The following is a 9,540-nucleotide window of genomic DNA, read 5'->3' on the forward strand; positions in this document are numbered from 1 at the left end:
GGGCCACACCCTGTGACGCTCAGGGGTTACTCCTGGCTATGCGCTCAGAAGTTGCTCCTGGCTTCTTGGGGGACCATATGGGAGCCGGGGGATCGAACCGCGGTCCGTCCTAGGCTAGCGCAGGCAAGGCAGGCACCTTACCTCCAGCGCCACCGCCCGGCCCCTGTTTTTGGGAAGTCTTTTGATTACCATTTTAATTTCCCCAATAGTGATTGAAGGGTGTGTTCAAGATATGCTAGATCATCTTGGTTCATCTTTGAGAGGTTATAAGCGTCCAAGAATCTAACCTTTCTTCCAGGTTCTCAAGTTTTGTGGCATAGAATTTCTCAAAATAGTCTCTAATTACCCTTTGAATTTCTGTAATATCTTCAGTAATATTCCCATTTTAATTTCTACTTTAATTTATTAAGTTTCTCTCTCTCTTTTTATTTGTGAGTTTTGCTAGTGGTTTATTGATCATTATTTTTTCAGAGAACCAACTCTTGCATTCATTGATCTTTTGTACAGTTTTTTGGATTGTTTTTCCCATTCATTGATTTTTCTGTCTTCCTATTTTTGGTTCATTTTGTTTATTATTTTCCAACTTTTTAAGATGTGTCATTAAATTACTATGTAAACCCCACTTCATTCCTGATGAATGGTTGCAAAGCTATAATTTGTTCTCTTAATACTGCTTTAACTATATCCAACAAATTCTGATAATTTGTGTTTCATTCTCATTTGTTTCCAGTAATATTTTAATATCTTTTTTGATTTTGTCTCCGACTCATTAGTTGTTAAGTAGTGAGCTGTTTAATTTCCAGGTGTTAAAATTTTTTCTCTGTCTGTTTTTACTTCTAATTTCAGTGCATTATGATTTGAGAAGGTAGTATGCACAATTTATATGGTCTTTATTTTATGTAGGTATATTTTATGGGCTAACAAGAGTTCTATTTTGGAGAATAACCTATGTACATTGGAGAAGAATGTGTATCTAGTTTTCTGGGGATGGAGAACCATATATATATTATGCCAATTTCTTCCATTGCTCCTTTCAGTATTAATATAGTCTTGTTAGATTTTAGCCTAGTTGACACTTGATAAAGGGATGGCAAGGCATGTTGAAGTCTCTTACTATTATTGTGTTGTTATTGATATTTTTCTTCCTTGTCAGCAATTGTTTTAAATATTTTCTGATCCCTCATTTGGTGCATAGATGTTTAGGAGCATGATTTCTTTTTTTGTTTGTTTGTTTTTTGTTTCTGGGCCACACCCGGCGGTGCTCAGGGGTTACTCCTGGCTGTCTGCTCAGAAATAGCTCCTGGCAGGCATGGGGGACCATATGGGACACTGGAATTTGAACCAACCACCTTTAGTCCTGGATCAGCTGCTTGCAAGGCAAAGGCCGCTGTGCTATCTCTCTGGGCCCCTAGGAGCATGATTTCTTCCTGTTATGCATATCCCTTAATTATTAAGAAATGACCATCTCTGTCTCATAACTTTTTTTTGTTTGTTTGCTTTTTTTTTGGAGGACCACACCTGGTGACACTCAGGGGTTACTCCTGGTTCTGTGCTTAGAAATTGCTTCTGGCTCAAGGGATCATATGGGATGCTGGGGATCAAATCTGTGTCTGTCCTGGGTCAGCTGTGTGCAAGGCAAACGCCCTACCACTGTGCTACCACTCTGGCCTTATAACTTTTTAAAGTCTAAATTCTGTGCCATCTGAAATTAGTATGGCCATTTTAGACTTTTTTGTTTTGTTTTGTTTTTGGGCCACACCCGGCTGTGCTCAGGGGTTACTCCTGGCTGTCTGCTAGAAATAGCTCCTGGCAGGCACGGGGGACCATATGGGACACCAGGATTCAAACCAACCACCTTTGGTCCTGGATCGGCTGCTTGCAAGGCAAATGCCGCTGTGCTATCTCTCTGGGCCCCCATTTTAGACTTTTAAAGGGAGTTGTTTGCTTGAATAATTGTCCTCCAATCTTTGTATTTGAGTCTGTGTTTGTTCTGACTATTCACATGTATTTCTTGTAGGCACCAAAACCTTGGATTCAGCTTTTTGATCCATTTTGACACTCTGTGTCTCTTTTTTTTTTTTTTTTTTTGGCCACACCCTGTGACGCTCAGGGGTTACTCCTGGCTATGCGCTCAGAAGTTGCTCCTGGCTTCTTGGGGGACCATATATGGGACGCCGGGGGATCGAACCGCGGTCCGTCCTAGGCTAGCGCAGGCAAGGCAGGCACCTTACCTCCAGCGCCACCGCCCGGCCCCACTCTGTGTCTCTTAATTGGTGTATTTAGTCCATTGATGTTGATTTAGTCCATTGACAGTGAGAGAGATGATTTTTATGAGATTTAGTGTCATATTTTAGTAGGAGTTTGGTGTGTCTTGTGATCTGTCTTATCTTAAAGCAGATCTTTCAGTTCATCCTTTAGGGCTGGTTTTGAGTCTATAAAGTTTCTATGCTGTTGTTTATTCCTTCCTTCAAATCTGAATGTAAGTCTGACTGGGTGAAGTACACTTGATGATGCATTTATTTCACTGAGTTTTGTCACTATATTCCACCACTGCCTTCAGGCCTCGAGAGTTTCTTGTGACAAGTCTATGGTAAATCTTAGGGCAGCTCCTTTGAATGTAATTTCCCTTTTGATCTTGCTGCTGTCAGTATTCCATCTTTATCTATGTGGTTCATCATTGTGACCATGTTAAGCCTTTTTGGGGTGCTTTTCTTTGGATCTTTTTTGGCTGGTACTCTTCTGGCAAGTAGGATTATGTTGCATGCACTCTATATTTCTGGGAGTTTCTCTGCAATGATGTCCTTGATTGTTGATACTTCATGGGGATTTTCTTCCTGTGTCTCTTATGATTCTTATATGAATTCTTAAATGATTCTTTTTTTGGGGGGGAGTCACACACAGTGACACTCAGGGGTTACTCCTGGCTATGTGCTCAGAAATCGCTCCTGGCTTGGAGGACCATATGGGATGCTGGGGGATCGAACCACGGTGGGTCCTAGGCTAGTGTCAACAAGGCAGACGATTTACCACTCCATGCCACCACTCCGGCCCCTCTTTAATGATTCTTGCATTGATTTTGTTGTATTTGTCTTTGACTTCTATTTTCCTCTGTTCACATTATTTGAGGATTTTTCATATTGTCTGATTTGGGGAGGGTTGGGTCACACCCAGTGGCACTAGGGGTTACTCCTGGCTCTGTGCTCAGAAATCACTCCTGGCAGGCACGGGGAACCATATGGAATGTTGGGATTCAAACTATCATTAGTTCTGGATTGACTGCATGCAAGGCAAATGCACTACCACTGTGCTATCTCTCCAGCCCCTAATAATTTGTTTTGAGGTTCTTTCCCAAACTCTTCTGTTGTATGGAGCTGTTATTTATCTTATTTTCCAGTTCACTGATTCTGTCTTCAGCCACTGTTACTCTGTTGAAGGCTTTCTAGTGAAGTTTTTAGTTTGTCTACCAAGTTTTTCAGGCCTGTTGTTTGTTTGAAGTTTTCTTATTTCAACTCTCAGATCCTCTTGATTTTTATTTATGGCACATCCAATTTGTTCCATGCTTTCTTTAAGTTATATGAACAACCTCTATATTTATTTTCTAAAGTGGTGGTTGGTGCTTTCAAGTCATCAGAGCTACCATCTTCATTCTCTAAGCATGTGGGGGCCTAAGTTGTTTCCCCATTGTTACAGTATTAGTGTGATATTTTCATTGTTCTGTACTGACATTCCTTGAATAGGAGAAGCATGCAGCCTCAGAGAGAAGTGGAAAGACTATGCTCCAATGACTCTTTGTCTTTGACTTCTTTTGGTTTTTGTTTTTGTTCATGGGTCACACTGACAGTGCTCAGGAATTACTCCTGGCTCTATGCTCAGAAATTGCTCCTGGCAGGCTTCAGGGACCATAAGAGATGCTGGGATTCAAACCACTGTCCTTCTGCATACAAGGCAAACATTCTACCTCCATGCTATCTCTCCGGCCTGTGTCTTTGACTTTTATTCCATCCCTCACCTGGGCACTAATGATGTAGCTTCGGGGTCCCAAAGCCACATGCTCTGCCACCAGGGTTTTGTTGTCTTTTTCTTTCTTTCTTTCTTTCTTTCTTTCTTTCTTTCTTTCTTTCTTTCTTTCTTTCTTTCTTTCTTTCTTTCTTTCTTTCTTTCTTTCTTTCTTTCTTTCTTTCTTTCTTTCTTTCTTTCTTTCTTTCTCTCTTTCTTTCTCTCTCTCTCTCTCTCTCTCTCTCTCTCTCTCTCTCCCTCCCTCCCTCCCTCCCTCCCTCCCTCCCTCCCTCCCTCCCTCCCTCCCTCCTTTCTTTCTTTCTTTCTTTCTTTCTTTCTTTCTTTCTTTCTTTCTTTCTTTCTTTCTTTCTTTCTTTCTTTCTTTCTTTCTTTCTTTCTTTCTTTAATATTTCTTTTTTTTTTGGTTCTTTTTTATTGTGGGCAAAGTGAATTACTAATCTTTCACAGTAATATTTTAGGCACATAGTAGTAATGAATGAGGGGCATTCCCACCAACAGTGTTGTCCTCTCTCCACCCCTTCTCCCAGCACGAACTTCCCACTTCCCCCTTCTCTATCCCCTGTAATGCTAGTGTAACTGTTCTCCCCCATGTACAGCTTGATGTAGATTGGGTATCATTCCTGTTGTTGTTGACCTTGACTTTGTATTCAAGTCTGATCATTTTTTATTTCCACCAAATAGACATACAACTGGCTGGTCTTGGTACCATCCTTTTTCTCCCTCCAATTATGATGCTGATTCCAGTAATGTGGCTCTGTTGGAGATATGGTAGGAGTCTGTCTAGGTGCTGTAAGTATTCCTTTGGAAGAAGAACGGGGAAAGAAGAAAAAAGTAGCAAAACAAAACAAAACAAAATGAGACAAGACCAAAATAAAACAAAACAAAAAACCAATAAGGGAGTAACCAAAAAAAAATACAAAAGGATTAATATAAATAAAGAGTAAACCAAAAACCAAAACCATCAGCCACGAAGAAACAAACAAACCAAAATCAGAATCAAAAACAAAAAACAAAAACGAAAGCAAAAACAAGAAAAAAAAGACCAGCAACTTCTTAAAAAGGGGTTGTTTCTTTTTCTTTCTCTCTCTTTCTCTCTTTCTTTCCCTTCCTTCCTTCCTTCCTTCCTTCCTTCCTTCCTTCCTTCCTTCCTTCCTTCCTTCCTTCCTTCCTTCCTTCCTTCCTTCCTTCCTTCCTTCCTTTTTGCATAGGCACAGTAAACACTGGGGAAATTAGAACAGGAATTTCCTTGGCCTAAGAGATACATGGTTTCTCTGCCCTTGAAGCATACTGCCCTGGGAACAACTACAGGCTCTGTACTCACTCTTTTACACACCTCAAGGTCTTTTTATGGTGCCAGAAGACTTTCCACTCAGATGTGGGCCATAACATTCCACCTGTAGCTGAAGATCTTGCTATTTGCAAAGGTCATGAGGTGAAGGTTAGGAGAGAGGTTTTTTTGTTTTGTTTTGTTTTGTTTACCGTTCTAGGATTTCTGTTTCATCACTGTTGTTGTGATCAGTCTTTTGTGGTTAGTGGACTTAGTTTTTGCTCAGATCCTAGGTCAGAGCCTAGTCTATAGTCTTTCAGCATGGTTCCAGATGTGCTGCTCAATTGCAGTTGTCAAAGTCAGACCTTGGGATTAGAGACCTCGGTTTTTGTACAAATTCGAAGCTGGGGCCTAGTCTAAGAACTTCCTCATTGGTCCCTTGCTAGGTTCTGTCCAGTCCGTGTTTGCCAAGGTCAGTCTTCTGTAAATAGCAATTTTGGTTTTTGCACTCCAATTGTATCATATTGCTAGATGTTGAGATAGGGCAGTTCTCTCCTAGTTCAAGTTGTTGCCTTCCTCATGTCAGGATGTCATGGTAAAACTGATACAAGTTGGTGCCAGGGTAGTGTTTGGAATTTCCCTGGGCGGAGTCTGGTTTCTGGTGCTGTTGTTGGGACCTGTGTCAGTTTCACATCTGGGATCTGGGGTTCTGGGTTGGACGGTCACTATCCAATCACATGGAGTCTAAGTTGGTTTGGGTTTTTTGGTTTTTGGATCACACCCGGCCATGCTCAGGGGTTACTCCTGGCTCTGCACTCAGAAATTGCCTAAGGCAGACTCTGGGGACCATATGGGATGCCAAAATTCGAACTACTGTCCTGTATGCAAGGCAAACGTCCTACCTCCATGCTCTCTCTCCAGCCCCTCCTCTTTCTTTTTCTTTCTTTCTTTCTTTCTTTCTTTCTTTCTTTCTTTCTTTCTTTCTTTCTTTCTTTCTTTCTTTCTTTCTTTCTTTCTTTCTTTCTTTCTTTCTTTCTTTCTTTCTTTCTTTCTTTCTTTCTTTCTTTCTCTCTCTCTCTCTCTTTCTTTCTTTCTTTCTTTCTTTCTCTTTCCTTCCTTTCTTTCTTTCTTTCTTTCTTTCTTTCTTTCTTTCTTTCTTTCTTTCTTTCTTTCTTTCTTTCTTTCTTTCTTTCTTTCTTTCTTCTTTCTTTCTTTCTTTCTTTCTTTCTTTCTTTCTTTCTTTCTTTCTTTCTTTCTTTCTTTCTTTCTTTCTTTCTTTCTTTCTTTTTCTCTTTCTTTCTTCCCTCCCTCCCTCCCTCCCTCTCTTACTCCCTCCCTCCCTCTTTTTCTCCCGCTCTCCCTCCCTCCCTCCCTCCCTCCCTCCCTCCTTCTCTCCCTTCCTCCCTCTCTCTTTCCCTTCCTCCCTTCCTTCCTTTCTCCCCTCCCTCCCTCCCTCCCTCTCTCCCTTCCTTCCATCCTTCGTTCCTCCCTCCCTCCCTCCATTCCTACCCTCTTGGCAGGCATAAAATACATTTTTGAGGGGGCACACCCAGCAGGGCGTAAGTTTTTTTTTTCTCGCTCTGCATTCAGAAATTACTCCTGGCAGGCTCTGGGGACCCTATGGGATATGAGGGATTGAACCCTGGTAGACCACATGCAAGGCAAACACCCTACCTGCTGTGCAATGGCTCTGGCCTCATGAAATAATATGTTTTATGCTTCTTGTTTACAGGTTGGGAGTAATAAAATAGTTTTTTAAAAAATACTGAAATAAAAAAATTGTGAAAAACTAATTTCTCTTGCAATGAGGTCATGAAGTCATTGTCAGAAATTATGCTAAGCGATTTGTTGCTAGTTGATTTTTCTGTTATTTGTTTTGTTTTTGAACACTAGATGGCTTAAAATCCACATTTACATCTAAATTGGTGTTCTTCCACTGGAATGAGAGTAATGAGAAAATTTGGAATCTCAAGCTCTGTGCAGCTTTTGTAGGGTTGTAGTTTTGACTGCCAGGGCTTCCTTAAGTATGAGAAGTTGGGATGAGAGAGGATGCTTGCACCGATGCTAAAAGAGTTATGGAAATGTCAGCCAAAACACCAGCACATCTGAGTTTTGGTTGGTTTGACATCTCTGTAGAGCCTCATGATTGAGTGAATCTGGGCCACTGGCCAAATGGCAATTGTGGGTGTCGCATGCAGTTCACATGGCTTGATCAGGGAGGGGACTTGGCCTTCCCTTTTCTAACAAGATTGCCATTTTTAGTGGCTCAACCTGTGTAGCCATGATTTTTCATGGTTTGGTATACTTCTCTCTCAAGAGTAGATTGAGTCTATAGAGCTGGACAAACACAGACAAGGTAACTGTGTTTGTCTCAAGATCTTTTAAAATTAAATATAAAGCAAAAATATATCCTTAACCTCCTCAAAAGTAATATAACATTAGAAATGACTATATAAGAATGTATTTTCTGGGTATCCTGGTGTATTCTGTTTATAGATATTATATGAAACCTATGTTTGAAAATAAAACTAATTTATGTATTAAAAGAGAGGAAGTAGCTTTTTATCGTATATTAAAATGTGATGAATGAAGTAAAGAATAGGCGAGGAGAACTGGGATTCAAGGAGAAAGAAGCAGCCTCATTTAGCAGTATGGTTCCATGAGCCCCCTTGAGAGGGTACAGGAAGGAACACAACAATGTATGCAGGAAAAGCAAGTTCGGGCAAAAAGAAGTATGCAAAGGGTGAGGTGTCCCTGTGCTTAGGGAATAGCAGGAGGATCATGTATAAATGGAAGAAAATGAATTGGAGAAAAGAGGACAATAAAGTCAAGGATGGGAGAAGACAATGAAGAATTTGCTTTATTTGTTTTTGTTTTTGTCTTTTTGGGCAATACCTGAAAGTGCTCAGGCTTACTTCTTGCTCTGCACTCAGGGATCTTCCTTGTGGACTTGGGGTGCTGGAGATTGAATCCAGATCTGATGCGTGCAAGTCAAATGCTTTACTTACTGTCCTATCACTCTGGTCCCTGGAATTTGTCTTTGTTCTGAGAGAAGTGGGAGTCATCTCTAACCTCTTTCAGAGGGGAGGGCCATGGAGTGACAATTCATATTTTACTGGAATTTTGTGAAAAACTGATTTAGCGGAAGATGAGGTTACAGGGGCACCAAGGACCAAGGAAGCTTTGCAAGGATCTAGGCGTGATTAAAATGGTTGGAACAGAATGGATATAAGGAAGGCAATGAAAAGTATATGCTGGATTTGATCTGAAGGTTGAATCAGCTAGCTGACTTTTGGAGATAATGCAGGGTGGGGGGAAGAGAAATTTAAAATAATTACAAGGAACTGAAGACTTAGTTCACAGGTTAGGGCAAAGCATCAGCTTAACCCAGGCTTATTCTCGTCACCCATGGCCATGAGAACATTGTTGGATATGGCCCTAGAGGCCCTCAAACCACTACGATGGTAGCCCTGATGGTCTAAGGAACCAGAGTATCTGGAAGCTCTAGCCTGAAACTTTCTGGACCAATTGGTCAAATATTGCTGCAAGTGTCCCCAGAGCCCCCTAAGTACCATATAGGAAGACCCTACTTCCAAATGATTATAAGACTTTACAGGAGCAAATAAAATATAGACGAATAAAAGAGTAGACTTTGGCAAACAACCAGTAGTTCTAGTTAGTGCATAATAAGGTTAAGGTAACGATTAAACATCTTAACAGTCATGTCAAATAGAAAGTTTATTTACATGGGGCTAGAGTTTAGAAGGAAAAGTGACACCTGGACATATACATTTGTTTTTAATTGTTTGTTAGTTTTTGGACCACAACCGGAGACACTCAGGGGTTATTTCTGGCTCTGTGCTCAGAAATCACTCCAGGCAGGCTCAGGGGACCATATGGGATGCTGAGGATTGAACCTAGGTCTGTCCTGGGTCAGCTGCTTGCAAGGCAAATGTCCTACTGCTGTGCTATCACTCTGGCCCCTGAATATATAAATTTGGGAGATATTTAATAGATAATGCTTCAAATTTTGAGATTAGCCTAAGGACACTAAAGAAGTTGTGGTGGGCTTGAGAGATAGTATTGCAGTAAGGCTCTGGCTTTACATGTGACTGACCAATGTTTAATCCCTGACACACATATAGTCCCCCAGCACTGCTAGGAGTGATTCCTGACAACAGAGACTGGTGTAAGACCTGAGCAAGTCATATATGACCACCAAGACAAGAATCAATGAATTAAGAACAACAATCAAA

This window comes from Suncus etruscus, chromosome 10, assembly GCF_024139225.1.
Source record: "Suncus etruscus isolate mSunEtr1 chromosome 10, mSunEtr1.pri.cur, whole genome shotgun sequence".
Lineage (NCBI taxonomy): Eukaryota > Metazoa > Chordata > Mammalia > Eulipotyphla > Soricidae > Suncus > Suncus etruscus.